Genomic DNA, 26,823 nt, shown 5'->3' on the forward strand with positions numbered 1-26,823 from the left:
AACTTTGACATAGTACTCACTTTACTACCCATTCTTGATAACACTTTCAACCTGCCATCCACTCTTAATAAAACGTTGTCCGTATCACTCACTTTTCTTACTGTACTCACCCCGCTATCCACTCTTGATAAACTACTCACCCTGGTGTTCACTCAACATAGTACTCACCTAGCCACCCACTTTTGATACAACCTTCGCCCTGCCATCTGCTCTTGATACAACCTTCGCCTTGCCATCTGCTCTTGATACACCATTCACCCTGCCTCTGTTCTTCATGCACCATTCACTCTGCACCCATTCTTGATACAGTAATCATCCTGCCATCCACTCTTGAAACAGTACTCACTGTCTACTCTTGAAACAACATTCGCCCTGCCACTTGCTCTTGATACAACGTTCACCTGTCACCCATTCTTGATAGAATCTCCACCCTGCCATCTGCTCTCGATATAATCTTTCTCTGCCACCCACTCTTGATGTAATCCTCAGCTTACCACCCACTCTTGATACACTACTCATCGTGCCTCTCACTCTTGATACACTATTCATCGTGTCTCTCACTCTTGATACACTACTCATCGTGCCACTCACTCTTGATACACTACTCATCGTGCCTCTCACTCTTGATACACTATTCATCGTGTCTCTCACTCTTGATACACTACTCATCGTGCCACTCACTCTTGATACACTACTCATCGTGCCTCTCACTCTTGATACACTATTCATCGTGTCCCTCACTCTTTATACACTACTCATCGTGCCTCTCACTCTTGATACACTACTCATCGTGCCTCTCACTCTTGATACACTATTCATCGTGTCTCTCACTCTTGATACACTACTCATCGTGCCACTCACTCTTGATACACAACTCATCGTGCCACTCACTCTTGATACACTACTCATCGTGCCACTCACTCTTGATACACTACTCATCGTGCCTCTCACTCTTGATACACTATTCATCGTGCCTCTCACTCTTGATACACTACTCATCGTGCCACTCACTCTTGATACACAACTCATCGTGCCACTCACTCTTGATACACTACTCATCGTGCCACTCACTCTTGATACACTACTCATCGTGCCACTCACTCTTGATACACTACTCATCGTGTCTCTCACTCTTGATACACTACTCATCGTGCCACTCACTCTTGATACACAACTCATCGTGCCACTCACTCTTGATACACTACTCATCGTGCCACTCACTCTTGATACACTACTCATCGTGCCTCTCACTCTTGTTCACTACTCATCGTGCCTCTCACTCTTGATACACCACTCATCGTGCTTCTCAATCTTGTTCACTACTCATCGTGCCTCTCACTCTTGATACACTACTCATCGTGCCACTCACTCTTGATACACTACTCATCGTGCCACTCACTCTTGATACACTACTCATCGTGCCACTCACTCTTGATACACTACTCATCGTGCCACTCACTCTTGATACACTACTCATCGTGTCTCTCACTCTTGATACACTACTCATCGTGCCACTCACTCTTGATACACAACTCATCGTGCCACTCACTCTTGATACACTACTCATCGTGCCACTCACTCTTGATACACTACTCATCGTGCCACTCACTCTTGATACACTACTCATCGTGTCTCTCACTCTTGATACACTACTCATCGTGCCACTCACTCTTGATACACAACTCATCGTGCCACTCACTCTTGATACACTACTCATCGTGCCACTCACTCTTGATACACTACTCATCGTGCCTCTCACTCTTGTTCACTACTCATCGTGCCTCTCACTCTTGATACACCCACTCATCGTGCTCTCAATCTTGTTCACTACTCATCGTGCTCTCTCACTCTTGATACACTACTCATCGTGCCACTCACTCTTGATACACTACTCATCGTGCCACTCACTCTTGATACACTACTCATCGTGCCACTCACTCTTGATCACTACTCATCGTGCCACTCACTCTTGATACAATACTCATCGTGTCTCTCACTCTTGATACACTACTCATCGTGCCACTCACTCTTGATACACAACTCATCGTGCCACTCACTCTTGATACACTACTCATCGTGCCACTCACTCTTGATACACTACTCATCGTGCCACTCACTCTTGATTACACTACTCATCGTGTCCTCTCACTCTTGATACACTACTCATCGTGCCACTCACTCTTGATACACAACTCATCGTGCCACTCACTCTTGATACACTACTAATCGTGCCACTCACTCTTGATACACTACTCATCGTGCCTCACACTCTTGTTCACTACTCACGGCCTCTCCTCTTGATACACCACCTCATCGTGCTTCTCAATCTTGTTCACTACTCATCGTGCCACTCACTCTTGATACACCACTCATCGTGCCACTCACTCTTGATACACTACTCATCGTGCCACTCACTCTTGATACACCACTCATCGTGCTTCTCAATCTTGTTCACTACTCATCGTGCCACTCACTCTTGATACACAACTCATCGTGCCACTCACTCTTGATACACTACTCATCGTGCCTCTCACTCTTGATACACTATTCATCGTGCCTCTCACTCTTGATACACTACTCATCGTGCCTCTCACTCTTGATACACTACTCATCGTGCCACTCACTCTTGATACACTACTCATCGTGCCTCTCACTCTTGATACACTACTCATCGTGCCTCTCACTCTTGATACACTACTCATCGTACCTCTCACTCTTGATACACTACTCATCGTGCCTCTCACTCTTGATACACAACTCATCGTGCCACTCACTCTTGATACACTACTCATCGTGCCTCTCACTCTTGATACACTACTCATCGTGCCACCCACTCTTGATACACTACTCATCGTGCCTCTCACTCTTGATACACTACTCATCGTGCCTCTCACTCTTGATACAGTACTCATCGTGCCACTCACTCTTGATACACTTCTCACCGTGCCACCCACTCCTAATGCAGCACTCGCTTATCCTCTGCTCTTGATACAACTTTCACCCTGCTGCCTATTTTTGGTGCAGTTCTCTTTCTGCCACCCATTTTTGATACAAAGATCATTATTCTATCTGCTCTTGATACAATATTCACCCTGCCACCCATTCCCTATACAGTGGTCAACCATCCACCCGCTCTTAATGCGGTAATCACCCTGCCATTTGTTTTTGATACACCTTTCACCCTGCCATGCACTCTTGATACTTTCTTTATCCTGCCCTCTGGTCTTGATACACCATTTATCCTGCTATCCACTCTTGATATTTTCCCTGCCACTCACTCTTGATACAAACTTCACCTTACTACCATCTCCTGACACAGCACTCATCCTACCATCTGCTGCTGGTACTAAATTCACCCTGCCACCTACTCTTCATATGGTAATCACCCTTCTACCCATTCTTGATACAAGCGTCAGCTTGCCATCCACTCTTGAAACACCATTCACCTAGCCATCTGTTCTTGATACAACAATCATCCTCCCAAACATTTTTTTATAAAGTACTCTCCTTGCCACTCACTCTTCATACAGTAATCATCCTGCCATCTGCTCTTGATACAATGTTCACCCTGTCACCCACTCCTGAAAAGGTACTCACTCTGACCCTGTCGCTTGATATAGAGCTCAAGCTACCACTCTCTCGATACAATAGTCATTCTCCCAACCGCTCTTGATACGCACTTACTGTGCCATGCAGTCTTGATACAACCTTCACTCTGGCATCCGCTCTTGGTAAAATACCCATCCAAGACCTTCTCTTGATGAAGTACATATTCTGCCAGCAGTCGATACAGCACTCACCTTGCCACCCTCTCTTGATACAGTGCTTATCCTGCTAGCCACTCTTGATATTGTACTCATCCTGTCATCCACTCCTGATACAAAGATCACCCTGATATCGACTCTTAATACAGTACTTACCCTGCCATCTACTCTTGATCCAATCTTCATTCTGTTACACACTTTTGATACGGTACTCACCCTGCCATCCACTTTTGATAACTTTTGACACAGTACTCACCCTGCCATCCACTTTTGATAACTTTTGATACAGCATTCACCCTGTCATCCACTTTTGGTACAGTACTCAACCTGTCATCAACTTTTGATACAGTACTCACCCTGCCATCCACTTTTGATACAGTACTCACCCTGCCATCCATTTTTGATACAACCCTCACTCAGGCACCCATTCTTGATAAAACCTTACCCTGCCACCGCATTCTTGACTGAACCTCCAAACTACCACCCAAGCTTGATACAGTACTTAATATGCCATCCAAATGAAACATTCTTCACCGTGCCATCCACTCGTGATACAGGTCTCACCTTGCCACCCACTCTTGCTATAATCTTCACTCTCCCACCCACTCTTGAAATAATCTTCTGTCTGCCACCTTCACTGCGTCACCCGGTTTTCATACACTACTCACACTGCCACCTATTCTTGATATGGCACTCACCCTGCCCTATGCTCTTGACGCAACATTCCTGCTGCCCATTCTTTATACAGTATTCTTCCTGCCACACACTCTTGTTACAGTAGTGAGCCTTCCATCTGCTCTTTATACAACATTCACCCTACCACCCATTCCCTATACAGCGGTCACCTTACCATCCACTCATGATACAGTTCTCACCCTGCCATCTGTTCTTGATACAACACTAACCCTGCCACCCACTCCTGATACAGCATCCACCCTACCACCGCCTCTAGATAAAGAACTCATCCTGTCACCCACTCGATACAGTACTCACCCTGCCACCCACTACTGATACAGTAGTCACCGTGTCGTATGCTGTAAATATAACCCTCAACCTGTCACTCAGTCATGATACAATACTCATTATGCCACCCACTCTTGACACCCTGCCATCCACTCTCGATACAGTTCTCACCCTGCTACCCACTTGATAAAGCCTTCATCCTGCCACCCACTATTGATACGGCACTCAACTTGCCACCCATTCTTGATGCAACCTTCACCCTGTCACTCACTTTTATTGCAGCCTTCACCGTGCCCCCCATTCTTCATACGGCCTTCGCCGTGCCACCCATTCCTGATACATTACTCATCCTGCCACCCACTTCATAAATTTTCATTGTACTATCCACTCCTGGTACGATACTCACCGTGCCACTCATTCTTGTTAACACCTTCGTCCTTCTATCCATTCTTGATACATCCTTTACCCTGCCGCCTACTCTTGACACAGTACTCACTCTGTGACCCATTCGTTATGTAGTACTCATCCTGCCATCCACTAGCAACTGTACTCACCCTGCCATCCACTCTTGATGCACTACCCACCATGTCATTCACTCTTGATGCAACTTTCACCCTCACATCCACTCTTGATGCAGTGCTCACCCTGCCATCTGCTCTCAATAAAACATTCACCCGACCACCCACTCTAAATACACTTCTTACATTGCCACCCACTCTTGATACACTACTGATCCTGTTACCCACCCCAGATACAGAACTCACCCTGCCATCTGCTCTTGATACATGATTCATCCTGCTACCCACTCTTGATACACTTCTCACATTGCCAACCACTCTTGATACACTACTTACCTTATCACCCACTTCTGATACAGTAATCACCCTGCCATCTGCTCTTAATACAACATTCACCCTGCCATCCACTCTTGATACACGGCCACCCTCTTTTGATACAGTGTTCATTCTGCCATTCATTCGACACAGTACTCACCTTGTCACCCAAAGCTGACAAAGTAGTCACCGTGTCATATACTCTTAATACAACCCTAACCTAGCCACCCACTCTTGATACAACATTCACTCTCCCCCCCAATCTTGATACATCATTCATCCTACCTCTCACTGTTGATACAGTACTTACACTGCCATCCACTCTTGACAGAACATTCATAATGGTACCCACTCTTGATACAATACTCACCCTCCTACCCATTCTTGATAGAGTATTCACTCTGCCCTCCACTCGATACAATATTCATCCTGCCAGTTACTCAATACAGTACTCACCACGCCACCCACTCTTGGTACACTGTTCATCGAGCCTTCTGCTCTTGATACGAGATTTACATGCTACCCATTCTTGATACAACATTTACACTGCCATCCAATCTTGATACAATTTTCACCCTGTCACCCATTCTTGATACAACCTTCATCCTGCCATCCATTATTAATACAACCTTCATCCTGCCACTCATTCTTGATATAACCTTCATCCTGCCATCCATTATTAATACAACCTTCATCCTGCCACTCATTCTTGATACAACCTTCATCCTGCCATCCATTATTAATACAACCTTCATCCTGCCACTCATTCTTGATACAACCTTCATACTGCCATCCATTATTAATACAACCTTCATCCTGCCACTCATTCTTGATACAACCTTCATCCTGCCACTCATTCTTGATACAACCTTCATCCTGCCACTCATTCTTGATACAACCTTCATCCTGCCATCCATTATTAATACAACCTTCATCCTGCCACTCATTCTTGATACAACCTTCATCCTGCCATCCATTATTAATACAACCTTCATCCTGCCACTCATTCTTGATACAACCTTCATACTGCCATCCATTATTAATACAACCTTCATCCTGCCACTCATTCTTGATACAACCTTCATACTGCCATCCATTATTAATACAACCTTCATCCTGCCACTCATTCTTGATACAACCTTCATCCTGCTATCCATTATTAATACATATTACTGAGAATCCGTCTTAGGTGAGACTTACTAAGTACAAGCACAACCATCAGAAATAGTGACGGTTGTAGATGTGTGCTGTTGCTGTTATACTCCTGTGTTTCCGTATTATTAAAGTCACGTGATATTCAATAGATATGAAACTCGGCTCTCCCCAACTTGAAATGTTTTGTGTGCACGGCTCCGTCCTTGAGTGTGTGTGTGTGTGTGTGTGTGTGTGTGTGTGTGTGTGTGTGTGTGTGCGTGTTTTAGCTAGATGTGGCACATCTCCATAATATATGACATGGAAGGGGGGTGAGCATACTTGGACAGTATATCCATCTTCAGGGGTGGATCATTCCGACCTATGAAAATAGGTCGCATTACGGCTACCTGGCAACTTTTTCGGCTGGACGCACAAGAGTTGTCAATTAGCCTTTAAATCTTCTGCCACAAGAACACGTAATGTTTTACCATACTTGTTTGAATACTGTATACATAAAAATGCACACATGAAACATTTCAAGATAATGGGTGGTAGATTTCCTTGACAGTTACATAGAATGGCAAAACTAATGCAAAGAAATTAAGTACAAAAGCATATATCTACAACAATCGGTATTGCTAATACTACGGGAGCAGAAGCTACATTTTTTAAAGTGCACGGCAAAGTGTCACGTCTCCCGTCTTCAAAAGCAGGAGGATAGGTGAAAGGGTCACGTGGCCACACAATAGTGTTCCCGATTCCAAACTGATCGACCAAGTGCTGCTACGTGTTTCTCACTAGTATATCTAATTAGCTGCTGTGTTAATTACAACTTATTTGCCAAACAATTGCCTAAAATACCTAATGACTGCATTTCTAATATATTTCCTAATGCCCCCTTACAGTGATGGCCGCTAATGGTGTTTGTGTCATCACCAGCCGAGCCCACATGATTGGAACGTGGGAGCTTGGGACACCAGTGGCCAGAATTGCTGCCGAAACGACCTTCTCAGAGAGCAGCGTGTGGCGGTGGTGGATAACGAGATGGCTGGAGGAGGGCTCGGTTTCGGACGAAACCACGAAGCGGAAGACCCTGGTGCAAGACACGTGAGGATGATGAACGGATCGGGCAGGTAGTGCGGGATAAACCCATGACGTCGGCTGTCCACGTAACCCATCAGCCAAAGCCGCAGTGTCATCCACAAACCACCAAACGCGTCTCCAGCAGGAACATCTACAATCCCACATTCCTGCTAGGAAAGAGGAACTGAACCAAGCACACAGGAAAGCACGCCTTGGATTTGCCCTACAGCATTCAGGATTGGGAGAAGATTACTCGGAAGACGTGATCTTTACAGATTAAAAAATGTTTCTGTCTGTTGAGGCAGGTTCAAGACTGGGCTGTACCCTCGCCATACCCGCTGCAATCCTGAAATTGTTTCCGAGTTTTAGCGCAGAGGCAGATTGTAAGTGTCATGTTGATGATGGATGTGGAAACATGGACCTGGCGAGCTTTTGGAAACTGAAGGTCGCTTTTACAGCCGGCAATACACTGAAATATTAGAGGATGTTCTTCTTCCTTCTGTTCGTGCCATGACCGTCCCAGAACCACATGTCATCCAGCTCGTGCAGGATGTGTGTGAGTGGTTTAGTGCCCATCCGAAAATTCATGTCTTGAACTGACCCACGAAAGGATGAGACATAAACACTATGAAGAACCTGTGGGCAGATATGTGCCCGGAATGGAACGTGGGTGAGGCCAAGAACCAACAAGGCATCACGTACACTGCACGCGAGGTATCGGACAGCCTTCGTTGCCACCCCAGTATCTGCAGACACCTTATCAATTCTGTTCCCACAAGGATTCATGAGGTTTTCGCTGCCCGTTGGGGATGGACATCACATTAAATTTATTTAACATGATGTGCTTTATCATGTTACTACAATAAACTAATGTTCATTTTCGTCCTGTATGTAAAACTATCATTCTCTGTTTATGTATATAAATTCCCGAAAATAGTGTAACGGATCCTATTAATACTTATCGGTAAAGCATCACTCGGCTACAGGGCTCTGTGTTGTTGTGCAAGGGAAACGTAAAGTCTATTACCCATGACTAGCGTGCACATAAACAAAAGTGAAGCTCAAGCTCCTGAGTTTCTTTTGTTCTTAATCTAACGCTACACAACTATTTTTTTATGTGACTCTCACAAGGAGAGGGAACCGGGTTCCCTGTCGAAGTAGCGGCCACCACCAGACAAGTGTGGCAATTTTAACTGAATGTAATTAAACATACTAAATATTATTTGTGTGGATAATGATTCACTGGCAAGTCCGTAGCCGTCACCTCCACCCTCACCAAAACAGCTCTGCTACCAGAGCAAGGTACTTGAGTCCGCTCACTATGAATCACAGGATCGACATTCACAGCGGTTACATGATCATGATTCGATTACAAAAGCCGTGAGCTCACATATTGACTTTTAAGACTTTTGTCAGCGACTGAACAAGACCCACTCAACCTATTGCTCTTAGCACATCATTCATCTCATCAGTCATCCACAGTGCCAACAGTCCCAATGCAACTGTGTTGCCTCATAATTCATTTCTCCATTTTTACACGTCATTGTTTTATACATTTTAAATGTCAAACAAAACTTTCATTTCATACTTGATGCCGCAATGTTTCAGAATCCGCGTGATCCTCACATGTATAAAAGCGATTCGCAAAAAGAGTAAATGAATATCTAAAGATAAGACGCTGCAGGGATGGTATAGCATCAGTTTGGACAAAGCAATTTGTTAAAGAACATAATCATAGGATACATCAATTGGCAATCACTCACATAGGTGACGAGGCTGGGAACAAGAGCATAATACAAGCTTGAAATATATTGTAACTTGTAAATCAGGTTTTCAAAAATATGGCATTGTATGATTGGTGCTTGTTACAGGCGGATTCAGGCTGTAATCTGTAATAGTAAGCAACACTTTCACCTAAGAATAGGTTATGAGATGACAAAAGCCCGTTTTTTCGTTAGAAAATCTTAAATTATCTTCTAGATATTCCATTAGAAGGTTGTTTCTCAGTTATGCTAGAGATATTCTAGCCAAATAACTTCACCTGAAACTTCAAAGCCAGGTGTATAGAGCATCTAAAGTGCTGTAAGAAGCTCTCTGTACCAACCAGTCCTCACAGCGAACCAAAGCAGGATCTTCAGCCTATCAATACAGTGAGTTAAGAGAGTGTACATTATAGTGCTAGATCTATGGTGCATAAGTTTGATAATTGTAGTTCTGTTTCAGTTACATATAACTACTCAAAAATGATGAGGGAGTATTGACGACGTGACAATACAAGAGGGAAGGGTTCTGGTGTCTGTGAAAGCTGTTGTAAAGAAGGCCCAGTATTTAAGGGTTCTTGTATGTGTTAGGGCTGGTATACATGAGCCCCAGGGGTTCTCTTAGGTGTGGAAGCTATGATGCGAAAGTTCCAGGACCCAGGTGTTCTGATGGGTGTGAGTGCTCGGGTGCGTAAGGTCTAGAACCCTGTTGTTCTGATAGGTGTAAGTGTTAGGGTGAGTAAGGTACAGGGTCCAGGAGTTCTGATGGGTGTGAGAGTTATGGTGCGAAAGTTCCAGGACCCAGAGGTTCTGATGGACGTGAGTGTTAGGGAGCATAAGGTCTAAGACCCACGACTTCTGATGGGTGTGAGTGTTTGGGAACATAAGATCAGAACCTAGGGGTTCTGATGGGTGTGAGCGTTAGAGTGAGTAAGGTCCGGGACACAGGGATTCTGACCTAAGGGAGCGCTGGTATGTGACCCCGTAATTTTATGGTAATCACTGCAGATGAGGATATCACCCTTAACCTCTTCAACACGTATTTACGACCCTTGAGAACGATGGTACAAGCTTAGGGTAGGATATGAATTTTGACCTGACTCCTAAGGGACGATGCAATGGCAAGGTTAGCATACCCGCAAGTGAGACCGTCATGTTCAAAGGTTAGAATTCTTCAGTATTTGAAGTACCAATATCAATCTTAGGAATGGGTAACGATACATAAAGGAGGCGTCTCCTTCATCCTTTGTTTTACTTCATTCAGCAAACAAATGAAGTTTATCCATGTATAAATGTGGATGTTGTGCACAGGAAATGAAGATGTTTGGATGGCCTTAGTATGGGCTTGCAGTGATGACGTGTAAACATGACGGTAACAAGCGTGTAATTCTGACAGATAGATGGGATGAAACGAACATGCATTGATTATCAGTGAAAGGGGGTGATAATGAAACATTTGTTGATGGGATGATGATGTGTCTTAGTTGACGGTCACGAGATCATTCGTAGAGGTCTATTTAGGCTGATTAAGACGTGAACATATGATGATGATATAGATGAACTGATGATGTGCAGATGGTTGATAGTAATGTGTAAGTAGGCTGATGATATGATGAAAAAAGGTTAATGATATGCAGGTGGAGCGGTAATTTGTAGATTTGATGATAGGTTATTGTGGTGATGATAAATGTAGACGAGCTGAGGAAAATATGTTGATTGGCTTAAGACGTATAGAGGGGGTTATGATACATAGATGGGTTGATGATCTGTATGAGGCATAATGACATAAACATTGGCAGATGAGGACGTGTATAAGGTTTAAAATGATAAGCAAATGTGAATATGATTATTTGTAATGAGATGATAATGACATGTAGATGGGTATATGATTACTTGTAAATAGGTTATTGATGACGTATAGACGGGCTGACAATGACGTGAAGAAGGGTTGATACCGACTTGTAGACAGTTGGACACTGATGTTTAGATGAGTTGATGGTGGCGTGTAGATTGGCTGATAATAAAGTGTAGATGGGGTGATGATGGCGAGTTTGTTAGCTGATGATGGCTCTGGTATGTAGGTTATATATTCTGTGTAACAAACACGTTATTTCCTGCTGCCAGGATTTTCATAGTGAAAGGTTAGATGATATACAAGAAAGAAGACATTTGTCCAGAAACAAGCAGAGTGTCTAAGAAAGATTGCGCTGAATCCTCATAAGCTTCGTGAATCTCACGTAACAATCTAAAAATCATTATTTTGTTTATTGTTAGAATTGATGTGTTACCAGAGGAATGCGATGAGGTACTTCAGTAGATGTCCCCAGAGTCCCCAGAGATAATGACACATCCATCACATATAATGAGTCCCCTCGTTATTCATTAGATCTACACAGGGGACATAACTTATTATGCAGATAAGATCTTCCTTATTTTGTTGACCCCACACACAGCACACTTAACATCCACTACATTTCTCGGTCAGATTTCTAAGAAACCCCCACACTTGCGCTTCTGATACCTTCTGAATCTGTAGTTTAACTCTCTGCTTTACCAACATGTCGACTAAAAAGACACAGGAGATCAGCTAGAAAATTGTCAGAGCAGATAACGACAGAATAGGCCAACCACATATAAGGCAGGGCAGCCACAGACACAGCAGGCCGGCTACAGACACAGTAGGGTAGATGAAGACACAGAAGATCAGCCACAGACATGGTAGGGCAACCGCATCCATATCAGGCCAACCAGAGACGCGGTGGGGCAGCCAGACACTGCCATCAAGTTCACCTCCCAAACTAATGGTTCAATATGCTCAATGTCTCTTCTTATAAGTATAAAAGATGAATCGATCATAAGACATCTTAGAAATAATTTTCGACTTTTTTTCAGAACACAACCACTCTGATAAAGCACTTAGTATCAACATTTAACAATATATTCACGTCTTCCACAAGCAAAGTTTGCCTACAGCTGGAACATTGGTCACCATGTTGATATGTATATCCACAAATGACCATGATAAAAATCTCCCTATAGTTTGTAGGATGTGGATCTTAGAACCTTGACCAGGAAGTGAGCCCACACCCAGGTGATGGACCCACACAGCCGTGGCCATGACATGCTTCATATTAAAGATAAAAGTTCTGTTCTGTTATACTGACATGGACCATAGGCACCCATTCTATCCCAAAATTGACTCCATATGAAAAAAAAAGATAGAAAATCTACGCATATATATCAATGTGGCCTTTTAGTAAGTGAAGATAGTGATGTACTGCAAAACGCATAGTTAAACCTTCCATCATAGTGTTGTGAGGATGAATCACTACGGATGGCTTTTGGGTTCTGGTCGCGCCCGAAGGAACGACTCTTTCGGAGATACGTTTATTGAGAGAGGTTTCAGGCATCTATCAACGGACACAACGAAAATTACTGAGATGAGCTATATTAATTTCCCTCCAGAACAGAATAAAATCGGTCCACACAAGAACCAATGGAGGTGTATATATATACATATATATATATATATATATATATATATATATATATATATATATATATATATATATATATATATATATATATATATATATATATATATATATATATAGTGCCATTGTACAAAGGCAAAGGGGATAAGAGTGAGTGCTCAAATTACAGAGGTATAAGTTTGTTGAGTATTCCTGGTAAATTATATGGGAGGGTATTGATTGAGAGGGTGAAGGCATGTACAGAGCATCAGATTGGGGAAGAGCAGTGTGGTTTCAGAAGTGGTAGAGGATGTGTGGATCAGGTGTTTGCTTTGAAGAATGTATGTGACAAATACTTCGAAAAGCAAATGGATTTGTATGTAGCATTTATGGATCTGGAGAAGGCATATGATAGAGTTGATAGAGATGCTCTGTGGAAGGTATTAAGAATATATGGTGTGGGAGGAAAGTTGTTAGAAGCAGTGAAAAGTTTTTATCGAGGATGTAAGGCATGTGTACGTGTAGGAAGAGAGGAAAGTGATTGGTTCTCAGTGAATGTAGGTTTGCGGCAGGGGTGTGTGATGTCTCCATGGTTGTTTAATTTGTTTATGGATGGGGTTGTTAGGGAGGTAAATGCAAGAGTTTTGGAAAGAGGGGCAAGTATGAAGTCTGTTGGGGATGAGAGAGCTTGGGAAGTGAGTCAGTTGTTGTTCGCTGATGATACAGCGCTGGTGGCTGATTCATGTGAGAAACTGCAGAAGCTGGTGACTGAGTTTGGTAAAGTGTGTGGAAGAAGAAAGTTAAGAGTAAATGTGAATAAGAGCAAGGTTATTAGGTACAGTAGGGTTGAGGGTCAAGTCAATTGGGAGGTGAGTTTGAATGGAGAAAAACTGGAGGAAGTGAAGTGTTTTAGATATCTGGGAGTGGATCTGGCAGCGGATGGAACCATGGAAGCGGAAGTGGATCATAGGGTGGGGGAGGGGGCGAAAATTCTGGGGGCCTTGAAGAATGTGTGGAAGTCGAGAACATTATCTCGGAAAGCAAAAATGGGTATGTTTGAAGGAATAGTGGTTCCAACAATGTTGTATGGTTGCGAGGCGTGGGCTATGGATAGAGTTGTGCGCAGGAGGATTGATGTGCTGGAAATGAGATGTTTGAGGACAATGTGTGGTGTGAGGTGGTTTGATCGAGTGAGTAACGTAAGGGTAAGAGAGATGTGTGGAAATAAAAAGAGCGTGGTTGAGAGAGCAGAAGAGGGTGTTTTGAAGTGGTTTGGGCACATGGAGAGGATGAGTGAGGAAAGATTGACCAAGAGGATATATGTGTCGGAGGTGGAGGGAGCAAGGAGAAGAGGGAGACCAAATTGGAGGTGGAAAGATGGAGTGAAAAAGATTTTGTGTGATCGGGGCCTGAACATGTAGGAGGGTGAAAGGAGGGCAAGGAATAGAGTGAATTGGAGCGATGTGGTATACCGGGGTTGACGTGCTGTCAGTGGATTGAATCAAGGCATGTGAAGCGTCTGGGGTAAACCATGGAAAGCTGTGTAGGTATGTATATTTGGGTGTGTGGACGTATGTATATACATGTGTATGGGGGGGGTTGGGCCATTTCTTTCGTCTGTTTCCTTGCGCTACCTCGCAAACGCGGGAGACAGCGACAAAGTATAAAAAAAAAAAAAGAAAATATATATATATATATATATATATATATATATATATATATATATATATATATGTATATATATATATATATATATATATATATATATATATATATATATATATCCTCCCCTCTCGTTTTTTTTTTTTTTTTAATTTTCCAAAAGAAGGAACAGAGAAGGGGACCAGGTGAGGATATTCCCTCAAAGGCCCAGTCCTCTGTTCTTAATGCTACCTCGCTAACGCGGGAAATGGCGAATAGTTTGAAAGAAAAGAAATATATATTTATATATATACATATATATATACATATCCCTGGGGATAGGGGAGAAAGAATACTTCCCACGTATTCCCTGCGTGTCGTAGAAGGCGACTAAAAGGGAAGGGAGCGGGGGGCTGGAAATCCTCCCCTCTCGTTTTTTTTTTTTTTTTTTTTTTTCCAAAGGAAGGAACAGAGAAGGGGGCCAGGTGAGGATATTCCCTCAGGGGCCCAGTCCTCTGTTCTTGGCGCTACCTCGCTAATGCGGGAAATGGCGAATAGTATGAAAAAAAAAAAAAAAAAAAAAAAATATATACATATACATTAAATATATATATATACATATATATATATATATATATATATATATATATATATATATATATATATATATATATATATATATATATGCATATATATATATATATATATATATATATATATATACATATATATATATATATATATATATATATATATATATATATATATATATATATATATATATATATATATATATATATATATATATATATATATATATATATATATATATATATATATATATATATATATATATATATATATATATATACATATGTATACCACCTCCATTTCCATTTCCATTTATATATATATATACATTAAATATATATATATATATTTTTTTTTTTTTCCTCATTTTTTATTATACTTTGTCACTGTCTCCCGCGTTAGCGAGGAAGCGCACGGAAACAGACGAAAGAATGGCCCAACCCACCCACATACACATGTATACACATACACGTCCAAACACACACATATACATACCTATACATTTCAACGTATACATATATATATACATACACAGACATATACATATATACTCATGTACATATTTCATACTTGCTGCCTTTATTCATTCCCGTCGCCACCCTGGCACACATGAAATGACTCTTCCCTCCCCCCGCATGCGCGCGCTGTAGCGCTAGGAAAAGACAAGAAAGGCCACATTCGTTCACACTCAGTCTCTAGCTGTCATGTATAAAGCACCAAAACCATATCTCCTTTACACATCCAGGCCTCACGAAACTTTCCATGGTTTACCGCAAACGCTTCACATGCCGTGGTTCAATCCATTGACAACACGTCGACCCCGGTATACCACATCGTTCCAATTCACGCCTTGCACGCCTTTCACCCTCCTACATGTTCAGGCCCCGATCGCTCAAAATCTTTTTTGCTCCACCCTACCACCTCCAATTTGGTCTACCACTTCTCTTTCCCTTCATCCCTAACACATATATCATCTTTGTCAATCTTTCCCAACTCATTCTCTCCATGTGACCAAACCATTTCAAAACAACTTTTCTGCTCTCTCAAACACAGTCTTTTTATTACCACACATCTCTCTTGCCCTTTCATTACTTACTCAATCAAACCACGTCACACCATATATCGTCCTCAAACATCTCATTTCCAACACATCCATCCTCCTCCGCACAACTCTATCTATAGCCCACGCCTAGCAACAATATAATATTGTTGGTACCACTATTCCTTCAAACATTCCCATTTTTGCTCTCCGAGATAATGTTCTCGTCTCCCACACATTTTTCAACACTCCCAGAACTTTCGCCCCCTTCACCACCCTGTGACTCACTTCCACTTCCATGGTTCCACCCAATGACAAATCCACTCTCAGATATCTAAACCACTTCACTTCCTCCAGCTTTTCACCATTGAAACTTACCTCCCAACTGACTTGTTCCTCAACCCTACCGTACCTAATAACCTTCACATTTACTCTCAGCTTTCTTCTTTCACACACTTTACCAAACTCAGTCACCAGCTTCTGCAGTTTCTTACCCGAATCAATCATCAGCGCTGTATCATTAGCGAATAACAACTGACTCACTTCCCAAGCCCTCTCATTCACAACAACTGCATACTTACCCCTCTCTCTAAAACTCTTGCATTCACCTTCCTAACAACCCCATCCATAAACAAATTAAACAACCATGAAGACATCACGCACCCATGCCACAAACCAACATTCAGTGAGAACCAATCACTTTCCTTACTTCCTACTCGTGCACATGCCATACACCCTCTCAATCAACACCCTCCCATATGATTTCTCAGGAATACTCAACAAACTTGAACCTCTTCAATTCGAGCACTCACCTTTATCCCATTTGCCTTTGTACAAAGGCACTATGCATGCATTCTGCCAATCCTTAGGCACCTCACCATGAGTCATACATACATTAGATATCCTTACCGTCCAGTCAACAACACAGTCACCCCCTTTTTAATAAATTCCACTGCAATACCATCCAAACCCGCTGCCTTGCTGGCTTTCATCTTTCGCAAAGCTTTTACTACCTATGTTCACCAATTCATTCTTCCTAATCCTCTCACTTCGCACTCCACCTCGACCAAAACACCATATATATGCCCCTTTATCATCTAACACATTCAACAAACCTTCAAAATACTCACTCCATCTCCTTAGAACATCACCACTACTTGTTATTACATCCCCATTAACCCCCTTCACCGAAGTTCCCATTTATTCTCTTGTCTTACGCACTTTATTTACCTTTTCATTCTCCTTAAAATCTAATGACACTCTCTCCTCCCAACTCTCACCTCTTGCACCTTACTCTTGACCTCCTGCCTCTTTATTTTATACATCTCCCAGTCATTTGCACTATTTCCCTGCAAAAATCGTCCAAATGCCTCTCTATTCTCTTTCACTTATAATCTTACTTCTTCATCCCACCACTCACTACCCTTTCTAATTAACCCACCTCACACGCTTCTCAGGCCACAAGCATCTTTTACGCAAGCCATCACTGCTTCCCTAAAAACATCCCATTCCTCCCCCAATTCCCTTGCGTCCTTTTACTCTCACCTTTTTCCATTCTGCCCACAGTCTCTCCTGGCACTTCCTCACACAAGTCTCCTTCCCAAGCTCACTTACTATCACCACTCTCTTCACCCCAACATTCTATATTCTTTTCTGAAAACCTCTACAAATCCTCACCTTCGCCTTTACAAGATAATGATCAGACATCCCTCCAGTTGCACCTCTCACCATATTAGCATCCAAAAGTCTCTCTTTCACGCGTCTATCAATTAACACGTGATCCAATAATGCTCTCTGGCCATCTCCCCTTCTTACATACGTATACTTATGTATATCTCTCTTTTTAGACTAGGCATTCCCAATCAACAGTCCTTTTTCAGCACACAAATCTACAAGCTCTTCAACATTTCCATTTACAACACTAAACACCCCATGTACACAAATTATTCCCTCAACTGCCGTATTACTCACCTTTACATTCAAATCACCCATTACTATATCCCGGTCTCATGCATCAAGACTACTAACACACTCACTCAGTTGCTCCCAAAACACTAGCCTCTCATGATGTTCCTTCTCATGCCCAGGTGCATAGGTACCAATAATCACCTATCTCTCTTAATCCACTTTCAGTTTTACCCATATCAATCAAGAGTTTACTTCCTAACACACTCTCACACACACACACACACACACATATATATATGTATATATATATATATATATTATATATATATATATATATATATATATATATATATATATATATATATATATATATATATATATATATATATATATATATATATATATATATATATATATATATATATATATATATATATATATATATATATATATATATATATTTATATATATATATATATATATATATATATATATATATATATATATATATATATATATATATATATATACATATATATATATATATATATATATATATATATATATATATATATATATATATATATATATATATATATATATATATATATATATATATATATATATATATATATATATATATAAGAAAGTAAATTCTAGATGGATATGGGTAAAACTGAAAGTTGATGGAGAGAGATGGGAGATTATTGGTGCATATGCACCTGGGCATGAGAAGAAAGATCATGAGAGGCAAGTGGTTTGGGAGCAGCTCAATGAATGTGTTAGTGATTTTGATGCACAAGACCGGGTTATAGTGATGGGTGATTTGAATGCAAAGGTGAGTAATGTGGCAGTTGAGGGAATAATTGGTATACATGGAGTGTTCAGTGTTGTAAATGGAAATGGTGAAGAGCTTGTAGGTTTATGTTCTGGAAAAATGACTGGTGATTGGGAATACCTGGTTTAAAAAGCAAGATATACATAAGTATACGTATGTAAGTAGGCGAGATGGCCAGAGAGGTTATTGGATTACGTGTTAATTGATAGACGCAAGAAAGAGAGACTTTTGGATGTTCATGTGCTGAGACGCGCAACTGGAGGGATGTCTGATCATTATCTTGTGGAGGCGAAGGTGAAGATTTGTGGGGGTTTTCAGAAAAGAAGAGAGAATGTTGGGGTGAAGAGAGTGGTGAGAGTAAGTGAGCTTGGGAAGGAGATTTGTGTGAGGAAGTACCAGGAGAGACTGAGTACAGATTGGAAAAAGGTGAGAACAAAGGAGTTAAGTGGAGTGGGGGAGGAATGGGATGTATTTAGGGAAGTAGTGATGGATTGCGCGAAACATGTTTGTGGCATGAGAAGCGTGGGAGGTGGGTTGATTAGAAAAGGTAGTGAGTGTTGGAATGAAGAAGTAAGATTGTTAGTGAAAGAGAAGAAAGAGGCATTTGAACGATTTTTGCTGGGAAAAAATGCAAATGAGTGGGAGAGGTATAAAAGAAAGAGGCAGGAGGTCAAGAGAAAGGTGCAAGAGGTGAAAAAGAGGGCAAATGAGAGTTGGGGTGAGAGAGTATCATTAAATTTCAGGGAGAATAAAAACATGTTTTGGAAGGAGGTAAATAAAGTGCGTAAGACAAGGGAGCAAATGGGAACTTCAGTGAAGGGCGCTAATGGGGAGATAATAACAAGTAGGGGTGATGTGAGATGGAGATGGAGTGAGCATTTTGAAGGTTTGTTGAATGTGTTTGATGATAGAGCGGCAGATATGGGGTGTTTTGGTCGAGGTGGTGTGCTAAGTGAGAGGGTTAGGGAAAATGATTTGGTAAATTGAGAAGAGGCAGGAAAAGCTTTACGGAAGATGAAAGCCGGCAAAGCAGCAGGTTTGGATGGTATTGCAGTGGAATTTATTAAGAAAGGGGGTGACTGTATTGTTGACTGGTTGGTAAGGTTATTTAATGTATGTATGATTCATGGTTAGGTGCCTGAGGATTGGCGGAATGCTTGCATAGTGCCATTGTACAAAGGCAAGGGGGATAAGAGTGAATGCTCAAATTACAGAAGTATAAGTTTGTTGAGTATTCCTGGTAAATTATAGGGGAAGGTATTGACTGAGAGGGTGAAGGCATGTATAGAGCATCAGATTGGGGAAGAGCAGTGTGGCTTCAGAAGTGGTAGAGGATGTGTGGATCAGGTGTTTGCAATGTAAGGGTGAGAGGGTTGTGTGGAAATAAAAAGAGTGTGGTTGAGAGAGCAGAAGAGGGTGTTTTGAAATGGTTTGGTCACATGGAGAGAATGAGTGGGGAAAGATTGACCAAGAGGATATATGTGTCAGAGGTGGAGGGAACGAGGAGAAGTGGGAGACCAAATTGGAGGTGGAAAGATGGAGTGAAAAAGATTTTGAGTGATCGGGGCCTGAACATGCAGGAGGGTGAAAGGCGTGTAAGGAATAGAGTGAATTGGAACGGTGTGGTATACCGGGGTCGACGTGCTGTCAATGGATTGAACCAGGGCATGTGAAGCGTCTGGGGTAAACCATGGAAAGTGTGTGGGGCCTGGATGTGGAAAGGGAGCAGTGGTTTCGGTGCATTATTACATGACAGCTAGAGACTGAGTGTGAACGAATGGGGCCTTGGTGTCTTTCCTAGCGCTACTTCGCACACATGAGGGGGGGAGGGGGTTGTTATTCCATGTGTGGTGAGGTGGCGATGGGAACAAATAAAGGCAGACATTATGAATTATGTACATGTGTATATATGTATATGTCTGTGTGTGTATATATATGTGTACATTGAGATGTATAGGAATGTATATTTGCGTGTGTGGACGTGTATGTATATACATGTGTATATGGGCGGGTTGGGCCATTCTTTCGTCTGTTTCCTTGCGCTACCTCGCTAACGCGGGAGACAGCGAGAAAGCAAAATAATAATAATAATAATATATATATATATAATATATAACATATATATATATATATAATATATATATATATATATATATATATATATATATATATATATATATATATATATATATATATATATATATATATATATATATATATATATATATATATATATATATATATATATATATATATATATATATATATATATATATATATATATATATATATATATATATATATATATATATATATGTATATATATATATAATAATAATAATAACATATATATATATATAAATATTCTATTTTTTCTTTTCTTACATATTCGCCATTTCTCGCATTAGCGAGGCAACGTAAAGAGGTAAGGACCGGGGCTCAGAGGGAATATCCTTCCTTGGCCCCCTTCTCTGTTGTCTTCTTTTGGAAAAAGGAAAATGTGATGGGAGGATGACCAGTCCCCGCTCCCTCCCCATTTAGTCGCCTTCTACGACATACAGGGAATACGTGGGAAGTAGTCTTTCTCCCCTGTCTCCAGAGATAATATATATATATATATATATATATATATATATATATATATATATATATATATATATATATATATATATATATATATATATATATATATATATATATATATATATATATATATATATATATATATATATATATATATATATATATATATATATATATATATATATATATATATATATATATATATATATATATATATATATACACATATATGAGAGTAAGTGAGCTTGTGAAGGAGACATGTGTGAGGAAGAAGTAAGATTATTAGTGAAAGAGAAGAGAGAGGCAGGAGGTCAAGAGAAAGGTGCAAGAGGTGAAAAACAGGGCAAATGAGAGTTGGGGTGAGAGAGTATCATTAAATTTTAGGGTGAATAGAAAGGTGTTTTGGAAGGAGGTAAATAAAGTGCGTAAGACAAGGGAGCAAATGGGAACTTCAGTGAAGGGGGAGGTGATTAGAAGTAGCGGTGATGTGAGAAAGAGATGGAGTAAGTATTTTGAAGGTTTGTTAAATGTGTTTGATGATAGAGTGGCAAATATAGGGTGTTTTGGTCGAGGTGGTGTGCAAAGTGAGAGAGTTAGGGAAAATGTTTTGGTAAACAGAGAAGAGGCAGTAAAAGCTTTGCGGAAGATGGAAGCCGGCAAGGCAGCGGTTTTGGATGGTGTTGCAGTGGAATTTATTAAAGATGGGGATGACTGTATTGTTGACTTGTTGGTAAAGTTATTTAATGTATGTGTGATTCGTGGTGATGTGCCTGAGGATTGGCGGAATGATTGCATAGTGCCATTGTACAAAGGCAAGGGGGATAAGATTGAGTGCTCAAATTACAGAAGTAAAAGTTTGTTGAGTATTCCTGGTAAATTATAGAGGAGGGTATTGACTGAGAGGGTCAAGGCATGTATAGAGCATCAGATTGGGGAAGAGCAGTGTGGCTTCAGAAGTGGTAGAGGATGTGTGGATCAGGTGTTTGCTTTGAAGAATGTATATGATAAATACTTAGAAAAGCAAATGGATTTGTATGTAGCATTTATGCATCTGGAGAAGGCATATGATAGAGTTGATAGAGATACTCTGTAGAAGATATTAAGAATATTTAGTGTGGAAGGCAAGTTGTTAGAATCAGTGAAAAGTTTTTATCGAGGATGTAAGGCATGTGTACGTGTAGGAAGAGAGGAAAGTGATTGGTTCTCAGTGAATGTAGGTTTGCGGCAGGGGTGTGTGATGTCTCCATGGTTGTTTAATTTGTTTATGGATGTGGTTGTTAGGGAGGTGAATGCAAGAGTTTTGGAAAGAGGGGCAAGTATGCAGTCTGTTGTGGATGAGAGAGCTTGGGAAGTGAGTCAGTTGTTGTTCGCTGATGATACTGCGCTGGTGGCTGATTCATGTGAGAAACTGCAGAAGCTGGTGACTGAGTTTGGTAAAGTGTGTGAAAGAAGAAAGTTAAGAGTAAATGTGAATAGGAGCAAGGTTATTAGGTACAGTAGGGTTGAGGGTCAAGTCAATTGGGAGGTAAGTTTGAATGGAGAAAAACTGGAGGAAGTAATGTGTTTTAGATATCTGGGAGTGGATTTGGCAGCGGATGGAGCCAGGGAAGAGGAAGTGAATCATGAGCGGGTAAGGGGGGGACGAAAGTTTAAGGAACGTCGAATAATGTGTGGAAGTCGAGAACGTTATCTTGGAAGCAAAAATGGGTATGTTTGAAGGAAAAGTGGTTCCAACAATGATATATGTTTGCTTGGCGTGGGCTATAGATAGAGCTGTGCAGAGGAGGATGGATGTGCTGGAAGTGAGATGTCTTTGGACAATATGTGGTGTGAGGTGGTTTGATCGAGTAAGTAATGAAAGTGTATATATGTATATGTCTGTATGTGTATATATATATGTATATATATATATATATATATATATATATATATATATATATATATATATATATATATATATATATATATATATATATATATATATATATATATATATATATATAAACAAATATATATATATACATATATATATATATATATATATATATATATATATATATATATATATATATATATATATATATATATATATATATATATATATATATATATATGCTCTGTGGAAGGTATTAAGAATATATGGTGTGGGAGGCAAGTTGTTAGAAGCAGTGAAAAGTTTTTATCGAGGATGTAAGGCATGTGTACGTGTAGGAAGAGAGGAAAGTGATTGGTTCTCAGTGAATGTAGGTTTGGGGCAGGGGTGTGTGATGTCTCCATGGTTGTTTAATTTATGTATGGATGGGGTTGTTAGAGAGGTGAATGCAAGAGTTTTGGAAAGAGGGGCAAGTATGAAGTCTGTTGGGGATGAGAGAGCTTGGGAAGTGAGTCAGTTGTTGTTCGCTGATGATACAGCGCTGGTGGCTGATTCATGTGAGAAACTGCAGAAGCTGGCGACTGAGTTTGGTAAAGTATGTGAAAGAAGAAAGTTAAGAGTAAATGTGAATAAGAGCAAGGTTATTAGGTACAGTAGGTTTGAGGGTCAAGTCAATTGCGAGGTGAGTTTGAATGGAGAAAAACTGGAGGAAGTGAAGTGTTTTAGATATCTGGGAGTGGATCTGGCAGCGGATGGAACCATGGAAGAGGAAGTGGATCATAGGGTGGGGGAGGGGGCGAAAATTCTGGGAGCCTTGAAGAATGTGTGGATGTCGAGAACATTATCTCGGAAAGCAAAAATGGGTATGTTTGAAGGAATAGTGGTTCCAACAATGTTGTATGGTTGCGAGGCGTGGACTCTGGATAGAGTTGTGCGCAGGAGGATGGATGTGCTGGAAATGAGATGTTTGAGGACAATGTGTGGTGTGAGGTGGTTTGATCGAGTAAGTAACGTAAGGGTAAAAGAGATGTGTGGAAATAAAAAGAGCGTGGTTGAGAGAGCAGAAGAGGGTGTTTTGAAATGGTTTGGGCACATGGAGAGAATGAGTGAGGAGAGATTGACCAAGAGGATATATGTGTCGGAGGTGGAGGGAACGAGGAGAAGAGGGAGACCAAATTGGAGGTGGAAAGATGGAGTGAAAAAGATTTTGTGTGATCGGGGCCTGAACATGCAGGAGGGTGAAAGGAGGGCAAGAAATAGAGTGAATTGGAGTCATGTGGTATACAGGGGTTGACGTGCTGTCAGTGGATTGAAGCAAGGCATGTGAAGCGTCTGGGGTAAACCATGGAAAGCTGTGTAGGTATGTATATTTGCGTGTGTGGACGTGTGTATGTACATGTGTATGGGGGGGGGGGGTGGGCCATTTCTTTCGTCTGTTTCCTTGCGCTACCTCGCAAACGCGGGAGACAGCGACAAAGTATAAAAAAAAAAAAAAAAAAAAAAAAAAATATATATATATTTATCTATTTATTTATTTTGCTTTGTCGCTGTCTCCCGCGTTTGCGAGATAGCGCAAGGAAACAGACGAAAGAAATGGCCCAACCCACCTCCATACACATGTATATACATACACGTCCACAAACGCAAATTTACATACCGATTCATCTCAATGTAAACATATATATACACACACATACACATTAATATATACTCATGCACACAATTCACACTGTCTGCCTTCATTCGTTCCCATCGCCACCTCGCCACACATGGAATAATATCCCCCTCCCCACTCATGTGTGCGAGGCAGCGCTAGGAAAAGATAACAAAGGCCCCATTTGTTCACACTCAGTCTCTAGCCGTCATGAAATAATGCCCGAAACCACAGCTCCCTTTCGACATCCAAGCCCCAGAGATCTTTCCATGGTTTAACCTAGACGATTCACATGCCCTGATTCAATCCATTGACAGCACGTCGACCCCGGTATACCACATCGATCCAATTCACTCTATTCCTTGCACGCCTTTCACCCTCCTGTATGTTCAGTCCCCGATCACACAAAATCTTTTTCACTCCATCTTTCCACCTCCAATTTGGTCTCCCACTTCTCCTCGTTCCTTCCACCTCCGACACATATATCCTCTTGGTCAATCTTTCCTCACTCATTCTCTCCATGTGCCCAAACCATTTCAAAACACCCTCTTCTGCTCTCTCAACCACGCTCTTTTTATTTCCACACATCTCTCTTCCCCTTACGTTACTTACTCGATCAAACCACCTCACACCACACATTGACCTCAAACATCTCATTTCCAGTACATCCACCCTCCTGCGCACAACTCTATCCATAGCCCACGCCTCGCAACCATACAACATTGTTGGAACCACTATTCCTTCAAACATACCCATTTTTGCTTTCCGAGATAATGTTCTCGACTTCCACACATTCTTCAAGGCTCCCAGGATTTTCGCCCCCTCCCCCACCCTATGATCCAATTCCGCTTCCAAGATTCCATCCGCTGCCAGATCCACTCCCAGGTAAACCATGGAAAGCTGTGTAGGTATGTATATTTGCGTGTGTGGACGTGTGTATATACATTTGTATGGGGGTGGGTTGGCCCATTTCTTTCGTCTGTTTCCTTGCGCTACCTCGCAAACGCGGGAGACAGCGAAAAAAAAAAAAAAGATATATATAGATATATATATATATATATATATATATATATATATATATATATATATATATATATATATATATATATATATATATATATATATATATATATATATATATATATATATATATATATATATATATATATATATATATATATATATTTATATATATATATATATATATATATATATATATATATATATATATATATATATATATATATATATATATATATATATATATATATATATATATATATATATATATATATATATATATATATATATATATATATATGCTAGAGGCAGTGAAAAGTTTTTATCAAGGATGTAAGGCATGTGGACGAGTAGGAGGAGAGGAAAGTGATTGGTTCCCTGTGAATGTTGATTTGTGGCAGGGGTGGGTGATGTCTTCATGGGTGTTTAATTTGTTTATGGATGGGGTTGTTAGGGAGGTGAATGCAAGTTTTGAAGAGAGGGGCAAGTATGCAGCTTGTTGTTTATGAGAGGGCTTGGGAAGTGAGGCAGTTGTTGTTCGCTGATGATACCGTGCTGGTGGCTGATTCAGGTGAGACACTGTAGAGGTTGGTGACTGAGTTTGGTAAAGTATCTGAAAGAAGGAAACTGAGAGTAAATGTTAATAAGAGCAAGATTATTAGGTTC

Source organism: Panulirus ornatus, chromosome 16, assembly GCF_036320965.1.
Source record: "Panulirus ornatus isolate Po-2019 chromosome 16, ASM3632096v1, whole genome shotgun sequence".
In the NCBI taxonomy this organism is placed as follows: Eukaryota; Metazoa; Arthropoda; class Malacostraca; order Decapoda; family Palinuridae; genus Panulirus; species Panulirus ornatus.